Here is a 22,444-nt window from a genome sequence, read left to right on the forward strand (position 1 = left end):
AATATTACTGTAATTTTGATTTTTACATAACTTAAGAGACTAATGCATTAAAAATTTTTTTGGTTTTATGTTTTTGGACACAAAATGTACACAGATGTAATTTTGTGACACCAATAAATGAAAAAAGTAGGGACAGCTGTAAAGGAGCAAAGTTTTTGTATGTTTCTGAAGTTAAGCTGGTATAAATTCAAATTAGTGTTATCATTTTTTTTTAAAGATTTTATTTATTTATTTATTTGACAGAGAGAAAGAGAGAGAGATATCATAAGTAGGCAGACAGGAAGGCAGGCAGAGGGAGAGGGAGAAGCAGGCTTCCCGCGGAGCAGAGAAACCGAGCAAGGCTCGATCCCAGGATGCTGGGATCATGACCTGAGCTGAAGGCAGAGGCTCAACCGACTGAGCCTCCCAGGCGCCCCTAGAGTGTTATAACTTTAGAATGTTCAATGTAACCACAGAAGTAAGTACCTACTTATCAGTAATTACTTTAAATGTAAATGGATTAAACTCTCCAATCAGAAGACAGAGACGTGGGGTGGGGGAGGGCGCTTGGGTGACTCAGGTGGTTAAGCATCCAACTCTTGATTTCAGCTCAGGTCATGATCTCAGGGTCATGAGACTGAGCCCCAAATGGCGCTCCACCCTGGGCATGGAGCCTGCTTGAGATTCTCTTCTCCCTCTTCCTCTGCCTTCCCTATGCATGAGGAAGCACTCTCTCTCTCTCTCTCTCTCTCAAAAAAAAAGATCCTCCAATGTCTTTCTTTTACTCAGTTCAGACTAAAAGCATCATTACTATCATAGCACTTAAAATAGAATCATAAAAACACATTTAAAAATATGTTTCCTTGGAAAGTTACAGTTCTAATAATAAGTGGGATTGATCATCTTAATCTACTGTGTTTACACAAAACTCATAATGTTGCCTTTAGTATACATAAGAGATATAAAAGTCCCCTGCCTGAAATATGCTTAGTTCTCCACTTAATGTTGCTTTTTTTTTTTTTTTTTTTTAAAGATTTTATTTATTTATTTGACAGAGAGACAGCGCAACAGCAGGGGGAGTGGGAGAGGGAGAGGGAGAAGCAGGCCTCCCGTGGAGCAGGGAGCCCGACACGGGGCTCTATCCCAGGACCCTGGGATCATGACCTGAGCGGAAGGCAGACCCTTAACGACTGAGCCACCCAGGCGCCCCTAATGTTGCTATTACGACAATTTCATAAGAGAAAGTATATGCATAAATCCTGTTGGATGTAAACAGAGTGGACATATTAAATATCCAGTTCATATAATGCTGTTGCCAATATAAGCAGATAACTTGAAAGTTTGCTTAATAACAGGTATCTTCCCTTTAAGAGGCACAACCCCAAATCTACCCGATGTTAAATATTAAATGCCAGTTATTTAATCATTTTCATGTTCACTTCAACCATTTTCTTCCCTCCAGTCTGGTTTTTCCTACAGAGTTCCTCCATTTATTTCCAAAGCAATTCATATGCAAGCTTTAATCAAGAGAAAATCCTACTGACTAAAAGGCACTAACTTAAAGCTTACCTCTAATATTTCAATAGTTTTTATTTCACTTTCCACTTTCAGTAGACTGCTTAAGTAAGAAATGATGGCTATACTTTTATGAATGTTTTTTCTTTCTGCCACATTTTGTAAATTTTTCTTTCCAAATTTCTGGAAGCTACTAGTAAGAAAAGCAAAATTTTTCACTGTGTATTACAGTCATCTTCCAATAAAGATTAGTATTTGTTGGCAAAAACCAAATTTGAGGGAGTTTATTTTGTAATATTTAAAACAGTATCAGTTGGAAAATAAATTATGGCTTATAGATTTTTAGAGCAAAATATATATAATTTCGGCTTATTTACATCATTAGAGTCACTAAACATTGTTTAAATTATAAGTTTTTCAATTTTTTATTGAAGTTTTATTTCAAGCCTTAGATTAGCAGATACCTATTTGTAAGCCTCTCTGACATAAAGGTTTTTACTGGGCAGGGGGGAACAAATTGGTTGCTGTTGTTTTTAAACAATAAGAAAAGTGTTCTATGAGCCATGATTCAACTGCCTCCTTGATCTCAAAGACAGCTGTAAAAGCAGTTCCTCCTTCAGAGCAGAAACTGGAATGTATCAAATCAGCAAGCAAATAATAACTTCAGGTACTTGACCCGTAGAGGGGGAAAATCCAGAAGAAATAACCAATACGTGACTGAACATAAAGACCAGTAAAAGCCAGTCTTCATCTGCCTTCTTAGATGGAGAACATATAACTAATCATTAGGACTAATATTTGAGTGCTTACTATGTGCCAGATGCTTCACATTTATTAACTAACATTTAAAACCACTGCCTTATGCAGTAGACGCAACAGAAATTTTAAAAGGCTAAGTAATTTTTATAAGATCACCCAGCTAGTTAAGCCTGGGTTCAAATGCAGGTCTTATTTCAAAGTTTAAAACACTTTCTGACCACTCAATCCACTCTGCTATAAACATACCTATATATTTTGGCTGAGGGTTGTCTAAAAGTTCTTTAAAACAGAGCTATATATCAAACAGAGAAAGACATGTATCATATGACCTGATATGAGGAATTCTTAATCTCAGGAAACAAACTGAGGGTTGCTGGAGTGGGGGGTGGGGTGGGAGGGATGGGGTGGCTGGGTGATGGACACGGGGGAGGGTATGTGCTCTGGTAAGCGCTGTGAATTGTGCAAGACTGTTGAATCTCAGATCTGTACCTCTGAAACAAATAATGCAATATATGTTAAGAAAGAAAAAAAGAAGAAGAAGAATGTAGCAGGAGGGGAAGAATGAAGGGGGGGAAATCGGAGGGGGAGAAGAACCATGAGAGACGATGGACTTTGAAAAACAAACTGAGGGTTCTAGAGGGGAGGGGGGTGGGAGGATGGGTTAGCCTGGTGATGGGTATTGAGGAGGGCACGTTCTGCATGGAGCACTGGGTGTTATGCACAAACAATGAATCATGGAACACTATATCTAAAACTAATGATGTAATGTATGGGGATTAACATAACAATAAAAAAATTAAAAAAAAACAGAGCTATATAAAACAAAAAGCAAAACAAACAAACAAAACAGAGCTATAAAAATCTAACCATAGTTCAGTCTTTGCTCAATAAATAACTGCTGAACTGAATCATTACCCATTTTGGTGAACAATTACACATATACATTTTAAAATTAATATAGTTTATTTTTTAGAGCAGTTTTAGGTTACAAGGAAATTGAACAGAAAGTACAGGGTTCCCATATACCCCCTGACTACATAGATTACCCTAATATTAACATCTTGCATTAGTATGATATATTTGTTACAAGTGGTGAAACAAGACTGACACATTAAAATCCATAGTTTACATTAGGATTCACTATTTGTGTCGTAAAGTTCTGTGGGTTTTGCCAAATGCACAATGTCATGTACCCACCACTGCATTCTCATAATAAACCCTAAAACTCCCCTGGGCTCTACCTATCTCCCTTCATTCCCCTCCCTCCCAAACCCTGGCAAACACTAATCATTTTACTGTCCCTATAGTTTTACCTTTTCCAGAATGTCATATATTTGGAATCATACAGTATTGCAACCCCTTCAGGTTGGCTTTGTTTACCTGACAATACTCATTTAAGGTTCCTCATCTTTTAGTGGCTTAATGGTTCAATTCCTTTTAAGACTGAATAATATTCCATTTTCTGGATACACCACTGTTTATTAATCCACTCACCTATTGAAGGACATCTTGATTGCTTCCAGGTTTGACCAATTATGAATAAAGCTGCTATAGACATTCATGTCCAGGTTTTTGTGTCAACTTAAGTTTTGAACACATTTGATGTGTCCAATTGCTTGATCGTATGATAGGCTGTGTTTAACTTCCAAAAGTGGCCTGTACCATTTTGCATTTCTACTAGCATGAATTTTGAAAGTTCTGTTGCTCCACACCCTAGCTAACATTGGGTGTTGTCAGTGTTTGGATTTTAGTCATTCAAACAAGTGTGTGTAGTGGTATCTCATTGGCAATTCCCTAATGACATATGATGCTAAGCATCTTTCATATGCTTATTTGCTATTGGCCTATCTTGTGGAGGTATTTGTGCAGGTCTTTTGCCTACTTTTTAATTAGGTCATTTGTTTACTTATTATTGAGTTTTAAGATTTCTTTGTATAATCTGGATTCAAGTCCTTTATCAGATACATGTTTTGCAAATATTTTCTCCCAGTCCCTGGCTTATCTTTTCATTTTCTTAACAGTATCTTTCATAGAGAAGTTCTTAATTTAACACCCATTATTTTTAACACTGAGTCCTCATTAACTAAGGTTAAGGTCTTTAGGCTTTAGGAATCAGATCAGTGAAAAAAAAATCTAAGCCTTGAAGGTTAATTCTAGTAGATTAAGTATGAAATTATGCCTAGGTGTGTTTTACTCTAATGCAGTGAACTGATGGTGAAAATTACATAAAATCTAAATTTTGTGATAAACATAGAAGTCTGAACTAAACTCTTCATAAAATAAGAAATTTTTATGCAAATAATTGTTTGTAATTTAGCTGTTTTGAAAGTTTCAGTCACTACAGTATTCCCTTAAAATATGGATAATGTATGACATCCTATTCTACATAATTTCTCATTCTTAATGCTTCTAACAATACCAGCAAAGAAAACAATTTTCGCAAATTCAATTCAATAAATCTTTGTTACAAAGTAACATGTTATCTTGCTTTTGAATGGTCCTTTATCAAGAAAAGGGTAAAATACAGTTATATACAAAGTGCTATGGGGTAACAGCAAAAACTGCTGAACAGATCTGAGAGATAAGACAAGGAGAGCTAGGGTAAGTTTCACAGTAAAACTGATAATTTGATCTGGGCCTTGAAGGAAGAAGTATAAAGGATTTCCCAGTGACCAAAGAGAGAGGAAAGGATATGCATGAACAAATATGTCAAGCATAAAAGAAGGAAGGAACAGGGAGTCAGATAACACTGGGTTTAAATCCTGGTTCCATTACTTTCCAGTAGTCAATGCTAAACAAGTTATATCTCTTCTCTAACAGTTATTTTCCTTACTTTAAAACAGAAGTAAATTCACACCTTATAGGACATGTAAAATTAGGTAAAGTTACTTTTAATAAGCATTCAATAAATATTAAATTACCCATTGACATTTAAAGGAGAGAACCATAATCAGATCTTTATTTCAGAATGATGACCATGGTGCTGATGTGGAAGATTCATTATAAAGAGAAAGAGGAAGCAGGGTAATATAATTAGGAAGCTATTGTATTTGGTCTCAGAAGTAGAAAGAGAAAAGAACTAGCTAGTAATAGCTGCTCCAAAACACAAGTGACAACCTGGAACTAATCAGGTATGGGAAGGGGGAAGAAACTGTAATCAAGATTGACTAAGCATACTTATGAATTTCTTGCTTAATGTTGATCATACATTAAAAACCTAAAAGCTACTTGGCTACTATCAAAACACAAAACAAAGCAGAAAATAAGTGTTCACGAGGATGTAGAGAAATTAGAACCCTTGTGCACTGTTGGTGAGAATGTAAAATGGTACAGCCACTATGGAAAACAGTACAGAGGTTCCTTAAGAAATTAAACGTAGATGGGGTGCCTGGGTGGTTTAGTCTTGTTAAGCTCAGCAGGGAGTCTACTTGAGATTCTCTCTCTTTCTGCCCCTCCCCCAATATGCTCACTTGCACACTCTCTCTCTTAAAATAAATAAATCAATCTTAAAAAAAAAAAAGAAATTAAACACAGAATTACCATACAATCCAGCAATTCCAATTCTGGGTTATAATATACTCAAAAGAATTGAAGGCAGGGGCTCAAATAGATACTTATATATCCATATTCATAGCAGCATTATTTACAATAGCCAAAAGATACAAGCAACCCAAATGTCCATCAATGGATAAACAAAATGTGATACACAGATACAATGGAATATTCTTCAGCCTTAAAAAGGAAGGAAATTCTGCCACATGCTACTACGTGAATGAACCTTGAGGACATTACGGTAAGTGAAATAAGCCAGTCACCAAATGACAAATGCTGTAAGATTCCACCAGTATGAGACCAAACTCATACAGAAAGAAAGTATAATCGTGGGTTCCAGGGGCTGGTAGGAGGGGGGAATGGGTACTTGTTTCATGGTGCTTGTTCGCAAGACAAAAAAGTTCTGGAGATTGATTGTACAACAATGTGAATATACTTAACACTATTACACTGTACATTTAAAAATAGTTGAGATGGTAAGTTTTCTGTTACGCGTATTTTAACACAACCAAAAATAATTGTAAAAAAATTTTTTTAATCTAGTAACGCCGCACACAAACTAAGAAGTCTGAGATTTTCTTTCTATAAAGGATCAGTTTAATTTTTCACCCAATTTCATGTATGGCATTCACTAAAATCTCTCGCAACACATAGTTGCCTCCTCCAATCAAGGATAGCAACACATAATTTAACACACAGACACACACACAAACTAAGCTATCATTTTGGTAGCGTGGTTTTAGGATTTATAATGTCATGGGTGTGTGTGTGATCACAGTAAATATCTTGGCAAAAGACAAGATACTTGTTGGACAATCTGCACTTTTGCAAAGTAATGGAACAGATTCTAAGAGTAGGTATAAGAAAAAGTCCTGTCCTGTCCTCTAAGGGCTGATTCAATAGAGATTACTGTCAATGAAACAAGTAAGACTTGTAAATACAATTTACTAAACTCAATTTAACATACATAAATATATCCAAACAAGTGAGTGTATGGTTTTTACATCAAACAGGAAAAGCAAAAGGAAGGATTATACATGTATCCAGAGCCCTAAACACAAAGTAACATTCAAGAATGTCACAATTTCCTAGCATTATAAAGTCTCTTATACATCTCTCAATTAGAAGTAACCTGAAGCAGGACAACTAGAAGATGTTATTAACTGTTAAGGGACTAGTCTTCTACTGTGTCCCAGTCAGGGGGAAAAAAACATTTCTGAAAGATAATTATGGCCTAATCTTATTTATGTCTCTTTCATTATGTGCTCCATTCCCTAAGCATCATCCTGATGACCTTAACTTTTTAAAGTCAGTGGTAAATCCTTTTATCTATTTAGAAATCTTACCAGAGATACAAATCAATCCACATAATGAACAAAGAAAAAAAAAATAGTATCAACATTCATATGAGGTGTTACTTTTACAAAGTATTTTTACCTGTATTATATTATTTGATCATTACTAAAACTGAATGTTGTACATATTTTATTAGAATCTGACCAATACGGGATTGCACAAAAAAGTTAAGTGACTTAAACACCTAGAAAGCAACACTGCCTATACCCAGAACTGCTACCCATGTCTTCTAAGACTAGTCCTCACTTTATTCTATTTTGCACCATTTTAGGAACTAATGTAGCATAGGTAACCAACACATAGCAGGCAAGAGCCGGCACAACAGCCTTTTCTGCCAAAGAAAGCATATTCATTACTTAGCAGGCACTGTGTTAGATGCTGGGGAAATAACAGCAAACATTACAGATAACACTAATGACCTTGTGGTGCTTATATTCTGCCAGGGATGGATTAAATAAGTTAATATTCATCAAGAGGAAATTGGTTAATTAAATCATGGTAATCAATACTCTGCAATGTTATGCAATTATTAAAAATGTTCTATATGGATGATCTCAAATACTTAATGGAAGTTTAATGAAAATGCAAGTTGCAGAGAAATATGAATAATGTCATCCTATTTTTGTTGAAAAAACAATATAGGTAAGCATATATGGTCTAGAATACATATGAAGTTGGAAATGGGATTGAGAGGTATGAGCTTTTAGTTTCTATTCTCTGTACCACTGAACTGTTCACTATTTTTAGAGCAAATGTTCATTACTTTTATAACTGGAAAAAAAACAAAATAAAGAAGGAAAAACTCAAGATACCATTATTTAGTACAGGTGTTTCAAAAGGAAACTGGGAACATAAAGCAGAGAGATCATACTTAGAGTCAGGAAAGGCTTCCCAAAGGAAATGAAACTTGAAGTCTAAAAAAGAGCTTGTAAAGAGAAGTGGGGGTCAAGCAGAAACAGCACTTTCAAGGAAGTAGAACTTCAGTACGGAAGTATGGATAGTATAGAGATTGCAAAAGAGAGAATGGCTTTAAGGTGAGGCTGGGTACAAGTAGTAAGCAAGGGCCAAATCACACAAGGAAATAAAAGTTTGTACTATAGCAAGGCAATAGGAATCCACCATTTTAAGCAGAGGTGACATGATCAGATTTAAAACACTGTGTTCAAAGATGATAGACAGAGGAGGTAAAACCTTGAGAAATGTTTATGAGGCAGGTTTTAGTGGAAACAATTCTAAAATTACGGGCCAAACAATGTTAGTGTTAAAGAAATTTATCATGTGACCATTACACATAGAAATAATGGAAATTTAAGAGACAGTTTTAATACTAGCAAATAATGTCTTTTAAAATAAGAGTTGTTTTCCTTCTAAAGTTTTCTTTAACTACATTTAGAGATATGTTAAAGCTGAATTTTTTAAAAAGCCTTTTAAGACAAGTGCTTATAACTATTTCAAAACATGAAGCTAGAAACTCTCAAGTAGGTTGTTTAATTCAACTCTGGCAGCATGCAAAGATGCAAACATTAGTATTTCCCACAGAAGCAATTTCCAGCTGTCTAAAAGTACAACATAAATGATTACTCACCAGAAACTGTTACTAATGTTAAAATCAGGTATCAGAGGCTGAGCTTGTAATAATAAAATAAAGATCAAAGTTCCACTCTCCTGAAAATATCTGAAGTGAGGAACCACATCAATAAAACATAATATCCTATTCCTCAGCAAATTTAACTACTCAGTAAAAAAAAAAAGTGTCAACCCTTTTGATATTACATACCCTACATTGCTCAAATTAAAGAAAACTTATTCGAAAAAAAGAAACTCTTTTTTTTAAGATTTTATTTTTAAGTAATCTACACCCAACGTGGGGCTTGAACTCAACCCCAAGATGAAGAGTCCCATGCTCCACCAACTAAGCCAGCCAGTTGCACCCAAAAAAGCAACTTTTTTAAAAAAGGCCACGTATTTGCTAATGATATTTATTTATTTTTATTTATTTTTTTTTTTAAAGATTTTTATTTATTTATTTGAGAGAGAGAATGAGAGAGAAAGAGAGCATGGGGGGAGGGTCAGAAGGAGAAGCAGACACCCCGCTGAGCAGGGAGCCCGATGCGGGACTCGATCCCGGACTCCAGGATCATGACCTGAGCCGAAGGCAGTCGCTTAACCAACTGAGCCACCCAGGTGCCCTGCTAATGATATTTAAACTGTCTCTTGAATTTCCAATATTTCTATGCGCAGTGGTTGCATGAGAAATAAAATTTCTTAAAACAACATTACTGAATGATTCTTTTTCACACGCATTGTTCATCATTATATTTAACCTCACAGTCATACCATTAGATAGGTAAACATGCTAGTTTTTAACTGGAAGGGAAAACCTACAAAGCCTGTTAGTTTGGTGACTTATCTAAGGATACGCACAACTAATACATGGCAAAGGCAATACTCAAAAATTTTATATAGATTATTTCATTTATGGAGTATCAGGTAAATTGTGACACAGAACTTCTAAATAGCAAAAGAGAATAAATTATAGAAGAACTAAAAATCAAAACAACAAAAACAGTCAATCTGTAAATCAACAACTCAACTGAAAATCCTCTGGGTACAAAGTGCCACCAGAACTGTTAAAGCAAATTAAATAGGTCACTCTACCTAAACAGACATTTTTTCAAAGAAGACATCTCGATAGCCAATGGATGCATGAAAAGATGTTCAGCATCCCTAATCACCTGGAAAATGCAAATCAAAACCACAATGAGATACCACCTTATACCTGTCAGAATGGCTAAAATAAAAAAGACAAGAAATAACAAGTGTTGGCAAGGATGTCGTAAAAAAGGAACACTTGTGCACTGTTGGTGGGAATGTAAATGGTATAGCCACTGCAGGAAAGTGTGGCAGTTCCTCAAAGAATTAAAAATAGAAATACCATATGATCCAATAATTCCACCACCGGGTATTTACCCAAAGAAAACAAAAACACTTAACTTGCAAAGATATATGCACCCCTATTTTTACTGCAGCATTATTTAAAATAGCCAAGGTATAGAAGCAGCCTAAGTGTCCATCAATAGAAGAATGAAGATGTGGCATATATACACAATGGAATATTATGCAGCCATAATGAAAGGATGAGGTGTTTGTTTGTTTGTTTGTTTGTTTTGCCATTTGTGGCAACATGGATGGACCTAGAGGGTATTTATACTAAGTGAAATTAAGTCAGACAGAGAAAGACAAACAACATATGATTCCATTTATATGTGGAATCTAAAATGCAAATGAATAAACAAACAAAAGGAATCAGACCTATAAATACAGAGAACTGCTGGTTCCCAGAAAGGATGTGGGTTGGGGGATAGGCAAAATGGGTGAAGGGAAGTGGGAGATAGACTTCCAGTTATGGGATGAATAAGACATGGGAATAAAACATACACCATAGGAAACATAGTCAATGGTATATGTAATAGCACTGTATTGTAAGAGATGGTACTACACTTGTGGTGAGCACAGCATAATGCATAGAATTGCTAAATTACTATGTTGTACACCTGAAACTAATGTAATATTGTATGTCAACTATACTAAAAAAAAAAAGACTATGAATATTTTAAAATATTAGATTGACATTTTTGGTATTTGGTATATGGATTTCTCTGGATTTTTTTTTTTTTTAGATCCTATAGACCAAAATAAAAAATTCAGCTACTATGTAATTAATATTTACCTTTAATACCTAACACTGGTTCATGATCATTTCACTGAGGAAACTGAAAATTAGTAATTGAGTGTATTACATAGCTTAGGGCTACATAAGTAGATTTTTTTCATATAGAACTGTTTCTCTCCCCAGTAAAAAACAAAAAAACAAAAAAAACAAAAAAAAACAAAAACCCAAAACTGAACATACGGCAAAGAAAAGTGACAGCCAGTCAGTCAGTCACTCCACAGAGCAGGCAGGGTATTACAGAATAAATGGGAAATGTAGAATTAGAGACTCTAGAAGTGGGGCTAAGATACTGACAGTTTAACATAACAAACCTCACAGTTGATTCTGATGTGCAACCAGTATTGAGAATCAGTGCACTGATTAAGAAAGAGCACAGACATACAAGCTTCGGTTTAATTCGTGGACCTTCCTTGGCAAGTTACCTGTCTTTATTTTGCATTTCCTTATCTCAAAAATAAAGGTCGTAATAGTACCTACTTCAAAGTGATGTTGACATAATTAAATGAGTCCATGCTTATAAAGCACCAGGCCCAATGCCTGGCATACATTAAGTGCTCAATGCCTACATTCATTCAGCAAATATTTACTGAGCATTTACTACATACATGCCAGATGCTATTTTACATACTGAACACTGCTGAAATGTTCACTAATCTTATTAATGTTGTTGTTAAAATGAGCACAGTAAAATATTTAAACAAACTTTTTACTTTTGGTGAAGAAACTAAAGACTAAGAGTAGATCAAGTTCGCCAGTACCTAAAGGGAGCCAGGAGCAGAAATGGGATCAAAACAGGCAACTTCTTATTTCCAGGCTTCTTTTATTTTTTTTTCCTCTTTCTTTTTTTTTGAATGCATCTTTCTTTTTCTTTTATTTCTGTATTTAAATTCAATTTAGTTAGCATACACTGTATTATTACTTTCAGGGGCAGAATTTAGTGATTCATCAATTGGCTATAATACCCAGTGCTCATTACAGCAAGTGGCTTCTTAGTAGAGATGAGTATTGGGCAGGTTTAAAAAGGTAGAAAATACAATCCAAAGCACTAAACTATTAGAGCCAAGATAATGATTTTGAAATGTGTTCAAGGAAGGAAACAACAAAGAAAGCATAGCAAACATAAAAAGCCAAAACAAGCAAGCAGGCTTCATAGTCATTATTCTAGTACAATATTGCACAATGTTACACATGGTCTTTGGAGTCAAACAAATCTGGGTTCAAAGCCACAATCTACCATTTACAAATTATGACACTTAATTTCATTTACCATACACTATGAGCCTTAGTTTTCTCAACTGTAAAATGGACATAATAATGGAACACAAACCTAATGATGAGACCAATGCCTGACATATAGTAAGTACCTGATAAATGGTAATCATGATTTCTAACACACAAGAAGTCTTCCTCCGGGCATATTGTGTTCATTCACAATTATTTTTCACCTCTACATTTTGGATATCACTGTTCCACTGATAAAGAATGTATCCTTCTCTATATCCTTTCAACATTCCTGCTTTCTCTAGATATGCCAATCCCATTTCTCATGTCTTTCTACAAACTTAGGGCCCTTAGTGATTATGTCACATATGTGGCAGTTAATCATACAAATACATAGAGCCCTACTAATAGTATGTATTTTGTAATTTTTTATGTATATCTATATTACTTTGTCAGGTAGATTTTAGGTTCTGAATATATAAGTCCTAATTTCCTTGTAACTCTACAAAAGCTAACAAACTTGATATGCACAGAGCATGCCCTCAAACATAGTAGATGACGTTAGGAAAAGAAGAGGGCAGTTCTCTAGGATATTCAGAGTCCATCCTTTTGTATCCAAATCCCTGACCAACTCTACAATGAAAAGTAGGAAAATATGTTATTTTTATATGAAACAGCCATGCCAAAAATAGGGATTATTCTAACAAAAAGATTCATCAAGCTGAGCTTTTTCCACATACAAGTCTTCTGGTAGATGTAAAAACAGTTTTCCAGCTGAAATATTAAATACAATACCATCTTTCACTAAGAAATTTTGATGACTGATTCTAAAAAGGAACTTAGATTTATCTAGTTGAATTCAGATGAAGAATACTGGGAACTTATTCAAGATTTCTCACTAAGTAAAAGGGCCAATAATCCAATATAAATAATGATATGACTCTCACTTCAGTGTTCTTTTTCTAGAACTTTTTTTTTTTTTTTTTGGCTTGGCTTCTCTAAGGACCCTAGCCTAGTGTTTACAACCTTCCATCAAATGGTATCAACTTAGCATATCTCCCTACTTCTTTCCAATATCATGTAAGTCTCCATAGTAATTCCAGAAACACTGCTTACTTTTATCTACAACCACTTTCAAGTGTAATAATACCCTCTAACTACAAATCCTATCTTTTCCTCAAAGCCTAGCTCATTTGTTTTAGCTTAGTTCATTAAATAAGACCAAATATTCAATTATTATTCTACCTTATTTTTTTAAGTGTGTTTATGTATGTATGTATGTATGTATGTATGTAAGTAATCTCTACACCCAACATGGAGCTTGAACTCATAACCCCAAGACCAAGAGTCACCTGCTCCTCCAACTGAGCCAGCCAGATGCCCCTATTCTACCTTATTTTGAAATGAAACCATTTTTCTGCTCTAGAACTGGGATTCATGGTAGATGAAGAAATTAATATTTTGCTTTTTAAAAACACACAATTTTGAGGCGCCTGGGTGGCTCAGTCAGTTAAGTGTCTGCCTTAGGCTCAGGTCAGGATCAAGGTTGATCTCAGGGTCCTGGGATCAAGCCTCTCATCTGGCTCCCTGCTCACTGGGGAGCCTGCTTCCCCCCTCCCCGTGCCCCTTCTCCTTTGCTCATTCTCTCTCTCTCAAGTAAATGTACAATTTCACTCTTTTCATTATAAAATGTCCTTTTGGGGTAAGATTTAAAAAAAAGAAAACTAGCTCTGGGAGGAAGCGATCCGTTTAATTTGGACTTGATCTTCAGATTCCTCATGAACAGGTCTTACCTTTCTAACAGAGCCTAACTTTCTACAGAGTAAGGGCTATGCCTTTGTGCCAAATACTGTGCTATACCCATGAAATAAATGTTCATCATTCAATAAATACTTATTCAGAAAAGATTCACCCCATGCCATACTATACTGGGCACTGGAAAGAACAGAAATGATACTCATATGGTCTCAGTTTTCAAAAAAGCTCAACGGGTATAAATCTTCAAATAGAAAAATACATAAAAGGAAGAGGTATGTTAAAGGGAAGGTTTTCTTTGTTAATTTACAAATGGAAGAAAAACGTATAGGCTGAAAGCAGCCAGCGGTGAAAAGAGGTATTGAAAATCAGTAGAAAATGGATAAGAGTTATAAAAATAAGGTCGACATACCTGGAAAGAGTTAGGGTTATGATTATACAGATGAAAGGCTGGTTAGAAAGATGAACCCTCTTTCAAACAAGAAGAGTAGATAATGAGTATCCAGATAAATGGAAAAGGAGGAAGGGTAAAAAACAAATAATTTACTTTTTTAGTTAGCATGAGACCTTTGAAAATGTACTAATACAATTTAGAATAGGGATCCCCAAGCTTTTTTAAATGTACAACCCATCAGTAAAAAAAAAAAAAAAAAAAATTGAGAACATGCCCCTAAAATATGTATATTTAGTTATAAATCATACTGAGATATTTATACTGAGATATTTTGTATTTATTATATTGATTATAAACGTAACAAAAACACAACTTTCAAGGAATGACATAAATGTGCAATAATTAATTTTTCTAATGTTTTTCCAATGTGATTGGTTCATAGATATCAATGACTACTATTTCAAGAAACAGGCAGTGAGGCAAGTTTAGGGTAAAGTTCTTCATTATGAAAGTGGTAATACATCCACTATTAAATGGTCTTCTACGTAATTACAACTTATTTTTGGCTTACTTTCTTCAGGTCTGTTTGAGCTATCATAGTTTTCACCTTATTAAGCTGATGAACAGCTTTAAGAGAAATGTCATCTCTGCTCTTCTCTTGATGTTTGCCTATGCTTGCATTATTAAAATTATCCTCAATGAGTTCTCATGTTTTTCCCAGTGATATTTTAAAGTTATTTGTCCAGTTTGTGAGATAGCTTAATTTAAATTAGAAAATATCATCTGTAAATCCATTTCATCAGATGAAAACTGTTACAGCAACACACGAAGGCAAACAGCGAGTATGCTATAAAAAACCGTATATATAATCATCTTGTACACCCCCAGTAGCATAAACAACCTACTCTAGACATTACTGACTTCGATCATGGGCTTTATTCTCAGGCGTGATATGTATTATATATATGTAGATTTAAGCAAATTACTTGATCTCAGCTTCAGTCTCATCATCTGTAAAATAAAGGTAATACTTCAGTAGGTGAATGGGTAAGTATACTGCAGCACATCCAGACAACAGAGTATTATTCAGCACTAAAAGAAATGAATTATCAAGTCATGAAAAGACATAGAGAAAACTTGAATGCATATTACTGTATGAAAGAAGCCAATCTGAAAGGCTACATACTGATTCCAACTATATGACATTCTAGAAAAGGCAAAACTATGGAGACAGTAAAAAGATCAGTGGTTTCTGGGGGCGTGGGACAAACAAGTGGAGCACGTAAGATTTCTAGGCAGTGGAACTATTCTGTATGATGCTATAATGCTGGATACATGTCATTATACATTTATCAAAACACCAAAAGTTAACCCTAATGTAAACTATAGACTTTGGGTGATAATGATGTATTGACTGTAGGTTTATGGGCTGTGACAAATGTACCACACTGGTGGGGAATGTTGTTAGTGGAAGAGGCTGTGCATGTGTGTGTGGGGGGGTGGACAGAGGGTATATGAGAACTCTGTACTTATTGCTTAAAATTACTATGAACCTAGGGCACCTGGGTGGCTCAGTTGGTTGAGCGACTGCCTTCGGCTCAGGTCATGATCCTGGAGTCCCGGGATCGAGTCCTGCATCGGGCTACCTGCTCAGCAGGGAGTCTGCTTCTCCCTCTCCCGCTCCCCCCTCTTTTGCTCTTTCTCTCTCTCACTCTCTCTCTCAAATAAGTAAAATCTTAAAAAAAAAAAAAAAATTACTATGAACCTAAAACTGCTAAAAATTAAAGTCTATTAAAAATAATACCATTTATCTCAAAAGACAGATTGTTGAATTAATCAAATGAAATGCATATATAAAGTACTTGATGTGTATACTCTAGGTATTCAATAATGTCTCCTAATAGTATTCAATCTTCCATTCAATAAATATTTAATTAGAACTCAGAGAGTGATTATTGTCACAACTATGCAGATTTTGCCCAAAAATAACTCTGGCAAGTAATATTTTTAATGTTTATTAATTCACTGACCACTTATTTGATATTGAGACTTTTCTTGTAAGTATAATTATTGGGTCTATCAATTACAACTTAGTTCTAACATGAAAATTCAATTCAGTTGGTCATTATGTACAAGAAATATCAATATTATGTCACATGTAATTTTCAAAAAACTGAGATATTTCCCATCACAGACTGAATATAGATGATTAATAAAATTAGTCAACACAGCAATGTGTTCACTGTTAGGACAAAAATATCCTATATGGGGTTAATTATCAAGGAAAATGAATGAAGTAGGACCAGTTAGTATTTCAAGACCTTAGATATTTCTTCTTCCTTTGCAGACCAAAATGTTTAATTAATTATTCCACATAAATGCAATGGACTCCTAGAAAACATTAGACAACACTTAATTTATAATTTATAGAAGGATGAATACAAATCATTTTGAAGTTTCTTTTTAAAGTCTCACATCCCTAATTAATATTCATGAGAATAATTTCACAAAAGCAGTTAAAAACTATGCCAGAGAGGGCATAGAAATATATAGTTGTGCCAGTGGAAGAGGCAAGAAATTTCTCTCTCTCCAAAATGGAAGATCTGAGTTCAACACAAACATTTCCTAAATAATAGTTTCATAATATTTTAATCAAATTACTCAGAAATAACACCGCGGAGAAATAGATAATAATGCTGCACAAAGGCCGAGTTCATTTGTTCTGGACAGGTGGCCTGTCTGCAGCTCTGTGTCAGCAGCCCAAACCCACCCACAATGGCCCTAAAGACGATTATGCAAATGCCAGCCAACCCAGCTATTTTCCCAGGAACAGGAGAAGGGCTCCTAGTAGAAGCTATAATTGTTCTGCAGTCATGTGGAAAAACAAGCAGTTTTTTCTTGCTGGCGGCAGAGTGTTTTCATTAAGGGCACTACTACAATATGTGTGAGATATACAAACACACACACACACAAACACATGTCATGAAAAGACACAGAGGGACCCTAAACGCATATTACTAAGTGAAAGAAGCTGATCTAAAAAGTCTACATGCTGTATATGTGATATGAGAGGGCTGCTGGGATGTGTGTCTGAGGTACACAAACCACCCGAATACCATATGCAGCCTATTCCTTCTTTCCCCCAAGCTCCCCTTGCTAAGCAGCTCTGCCTTGGTTATCAATACCAAGTCTCTTCTGTTGGTTACACCTTCCCTTGCCAATAAAAAATACACTTACATTTACAGAAATGTATTAACTTTTGACCACTGCGTCTCATAAGCAGGAGATAAACATTCTCTGGCAAAACTGGGATAAGAACCATTCTTACTCCATATATGTAAACTCCGTATTTTTCATCCGGGGGCAAAATGAAAACAGGCTGAAGATAGAAATCCATCAGATTTGAAGTATAACACTGACAAGGGAACACTGTTTCCTAATTAATGCTGTTATCAAAGTTTTTTAGGTTTTATTTTTGATTCTACGTCATCAGGTTCCCTAGTTTCTAAATGGCAGTTTTCAAGTTACCTGCTCTAACACCTGATTTTACAATGCTTTCTAGAACTAAAGTTATTTCAATATTACTGCTGTTGGATTTTTTATTCTACACAATTTAAAAATAGTATTTTTTCCCTTTTCTCACCTCTCTTGCCCTACTCACCCCTCCAATTCCCTCCTTTGTATGAAAAGAGGGGCACTGTCTGCTTTATTTAGTAAAAGGCATAAGATATTACTACTTCCTCTACTTACATGGAACTCGACAGTTTCCAGAACTCATGTTATACCATAAAATATGACCAAGTCCCTCTGCCCTAAATTTGTTCAAGGGAGGATTTTCCTCAAATGCTTAGAAACAGAGATTATGATATTCTTCACAGATGTCAAATATGTTATTTTAAAATAAGATATTACAGATTTTTAAATGTTTAGTCAAGAATACATGTATTGTTAAAATTAAACCAACCATAAGTAGATAATCTCTTTAACCTCAGTAGTGTTATTGACCTAAGATTTACTTAATTATAAACTCCACTGTCCATTAAACAAATTAACATTCAAAACTCTTTTTCTATTTTTTTTTAATTTTTTTTTTAGTAGGCTCTGTACCCAGTGTGGGGCTTGAACTCACGACCCTGAGATTAAGAGTCACATGTTCTACTGACTGAGCCAGCCAGACGCCCCTCAAAACTCTTTGTTAAAATGATTTAGCTCCAGCTTTGAAATGACTGTTTCTTCTAGTAAACCCTCACAAAGCACTCTGCTTATGTCTCTTGAAGTACTTATCATGTCCTTACTTTAACACATTCAGTCACTCAAGCATTCATTCCTTGGTCCTAATTCAAACAGATGAGTAGGTCACAGTCTCTACCCTCTACCCTCAAGGAACTAACACTAGCTACGGAGAAAAATACCTGATTTTTTAAAAAAATGTTTTTAATATATTCTGATGTAAGTACAGAGTAGACAAACACACAAGTTGAGTATGGTAGACTATATTTACTGTTTTTAAAACATTCCCTACCACCTCACCAGGATAGCTAAATAAAAAAAAAAAAAAAAGGTAATACTAAGTGTAAGGAGAATAGGGAGAAACTAGAACCCTCACACGTTGCTGATGAAAATGTAAAATGGTGCAGCCACTCTGGAAACAGTCTGGCAGTTCCTGAAAATGTTAAACATACAGTTATTAATGACCCGGCAATTCCACTCTGAATTGTGCACTTGAGAAAATATATATCCACTTAAAAACTTGTATATGAGGGCGCCTGGGTGGCTCAGTCAGTTAAGCGTCTGCCTTCGGCTCAGGTCATGATCCCAGGGTCCTAGGATCAAGTCCCACATCGGGCTCCCTGCTCAGCAGGGGGCCTGCTTCTCCCTCTCACTCTGCCTACTTGTGCTCTCTGTCAAATAAATAAAATCTTAAAAAAAAAAAATTTGTACATGAATGTTCATAGCAGCACTATTCATAATAGCACCAAAGTGAAAACAAACCAAATGTCCTCCACTGATGAATGAATAAAATGTGATATATCCATATGTATATCCATTCAATGAAATATTATTTAGTAATAAAAAGGACTGAAGTACTGATACATGCTATAATATGGATGAACCTTGAAAACAGTATGCTATGTAAAAGAAGCCAGAAGACCACATATTACATGATTTCATTTATATGAAATGTCTGGATTAGGCAAATCCATAGAGACAGAAAGTAAACTGGTGGCTGCCCAGGGATGGGGAAATTGATGGGAAAATAGTGGGTGACTGCTAATGAGTACTGGGTTTCTTTCTTTTTTTAAAAATGTGTATTACTGAAGTACAGTTGACATACAATGTTATATTAGTTTCAGGTGTACAGCATAAGTACAGGGTTTCTCTTTGGTGTGGTAAAAATGTTATAAAATTGATTGTGGTGATGGCTGCACAACTCTGTGAATATACCAAACCCACTGAGGTGCATACCTTGAACGGGTAAATTATATGGTATGTGACTTATATCTCAATAATCTTTTTACTAAACATAAATATACAAATATAAATATAAATATATTACTGAGGACCTATATCCACTCTATTCTGTCAGACTCTGATTTAAACTGCAGTGTTTTTCTGTTTCTGACAATAGCATCACAGACTAAAGTAGGGGTCTAACAAATATGCCTCAAATGAAAGAAAACCCTTCCAGATGTCAATAACAATACATTAGACCAGGTCAGGAACATAAAAATTCAAACTCGTAAGTTAGTTAGAGGAATAATATTAAATAAACCAAGAGGCTAAGCAGCAACCGGGCTTAGGCAGATGTCTACACAAAGGAAAACAATACAGTTTCCCTCTACAATTTGCACAAAGATTGATTAATAACCAGAATAGCTAAAATTTTAAAAGACTAAAAATATCGAGACTTGGCAAAAATATGTAACAACTGGAACTCCCATATGCTGCTGGTAGGAGTGCAAACTGGACAACTTTGAGGAACTATGTGGCCATATCTGGTAATGAGACAGAGATACATTACCTAATGACCCACTGACTCCTCTCCTAGATATACACCTAGTAGAAATGTATACAAATTTTCACCTATGGAAATGCTCAAAGCAACACTTCTCATAACTGTCAAAAACTGGAAACAAGCCAAGTGTACACCAATAGAACAGATAAATAAATTGTGGTAATTCATACAACAGAATATTTCTCAGCAATGAGAATGAAATTTACTTATACTAAACAACACGTTAAGAATCTCACAAATACAATGTTGACCAAAAGAAGTCAGACCAAAGAGTATTTGCTGTATGATTCCATTTAGATTAGTTCAAAATCTGGCAAAACAAACGTAACTGTTAGAAGTCAAGTTAATCATTACTTTTGGGGGGGGGTGGTTAGTGACAGAATGGGCAAGGGGAGGCTTCTGAATTCTAAATTGTTCTAGTTCTTCATCTGGGTAGAGGCCGACAAAGGGTATGTCAGCTTCATACTAAAAATTATGCACATGTCCATATTATATATATTTCAATAAAGAATAATGTTAAAAAAAATAAACACACTTCTGAATAAACCATTGGTCTAAGGAGAAATCACAATGGAAGTCAGAAAATATCTTCAACAGAACAAGTAAACACTACATAGTAAGACTTACAGAATGCCAATGTAATATTTAGAGAAAAAATATATCCTTATATTTGTAAAAAGGAAAATCTAAAATCAATTTAAGCATTCCTCCCTTCTCCAAGAAGTTAGAAAAAGAACAGTGGACTAAACCCTAAGAAAATAGAAGGAAGGAAATAAAAGATAAAATCATAAATGACTCAACAGAAATATAACCTATAATGGAAAAGATCAACAAAGCCAAAAGTTAATTCCCTGAAGAGACTAATAAAATTGACAAACCTCTGGTGAGACTGTTGAAGAAAAAGAAAAATGAAGTACAAATAATCAACACTGGAGTGAAAAAGAAGAAATCATTAAAGAAGCTGCATAATATAAAAGAAAAATACAAAGTTATTATGAGCACCTATGCCAATAAATTTGAATATCAAACAAAAACAAATTCCCAGGAAAAAACATTACTTTACCAAAATTTATATGAGAAAAAAATAGAGACACTCATCATACTGCCATTAAAGAAAATAAAAAGTAATTTTAAATCTCCCCACAAAGAAAAGCCAGATCCTAGTAGGCTTCACCAAAAAGAACTTCCTAAGAATGGAAAAAGAAATGGAAAAAGAAATAATTCCAATCTTAGAAAAATTCTTCAAGAAGGCAAAGAGGGGAACATTCTTCGACTAATTTTATGAAGCCCTGATACCAAATTTAGAAGAAAAAGTATGAGAAGGAAAATTACAGTCCAATTTCACTCATGAAAAAATATTAACAAATCGAATCCAACAATATATAGAAAAGCTAAAACATGAAGACCAAATGGGTTTTATCCCAAGAATGCAAACTTGGCTTAGCATTAAACAGATCAATTAGTATCATTTGCCACAATTTAGTAGCTGAAGATCATATAATCATTTCAACAGATAAAGCAATTGATAAAATCCAACACCCATTCATAATAAAAATTCTTAACTAAATACTGTAACCTGATATATATAAAAAAATCTACAGCAAGCATCATACTTGATGAAAGATTAAAAGATCTTCCTATGAGGGACACCGGGGTGGCTCAGTTGGTTAAACATCTGTCTCTTGATTTCAGCTCAGGTCATGATCTCAGGGTCGTGAGATCAAGCCCCACATGGGGCTCCACACTCGGCGTGGAGTCGGCTTGAGATTCTCTCTCTCTCCCTCTCTCCCCCCACCCTCGGCTCACATACATATGCATACTCTCTCTAAAAAATCATTAACAAACAAACAAATGGGTCTTCCTCTGAGACCAGGAATAACACAAGGATGCTGTAATCACCACCTTCATTCAACAATGTACTGGAGGCCCTTGCCAGTGAGATAAAGCTAGAAAAAGTTTTAGTCAGGCCTTATTTTGCATGGTTCCAAGTAAATTTCAATTACTACAGTTTAGTTAAATTACAACTCTCCCAAAGACAGTTTTAATTTTAGTTACCATGATACATTAAACTTTATACAGTAATTGTATAAAGTACAGACTTCAGTGCTAGCTTTGTAGTCCACAAATCACTGCTAGTAACAGATGCATGTCATGATCAGTGACC

General features: G+C 35.0%; 1 protein-coding gene across 3 annotated transcripts in view; it reads right to left on the bottom strand.

Moving 5' to 3' along the window:
* FCHSD2 (FCH and double SH3 domains 2) overlaps positions 1 to 22,444 on the bottom strand; it is a 303,487-nt gene that overhangs the window by 175,741 nt on the left and 105,302 nt on the right. The window lies entirely within an intron of this gene.

Source organism: Halichoerus grypus, chromosome 11 (assembly GCF_964656455.1).
Source record: "Halichoerus grypus chromosome 11, mHalGry1.hap1.1, whole genome shotgun sequence".
In the NCBI taxonomy this organism is placed as follows: domain Eukaryota; kingdom Metazoa; phylum Chordata; class Mammalia; order Carnivora; family Phocidae; genus Halichoerus; species Halichoerus grypus.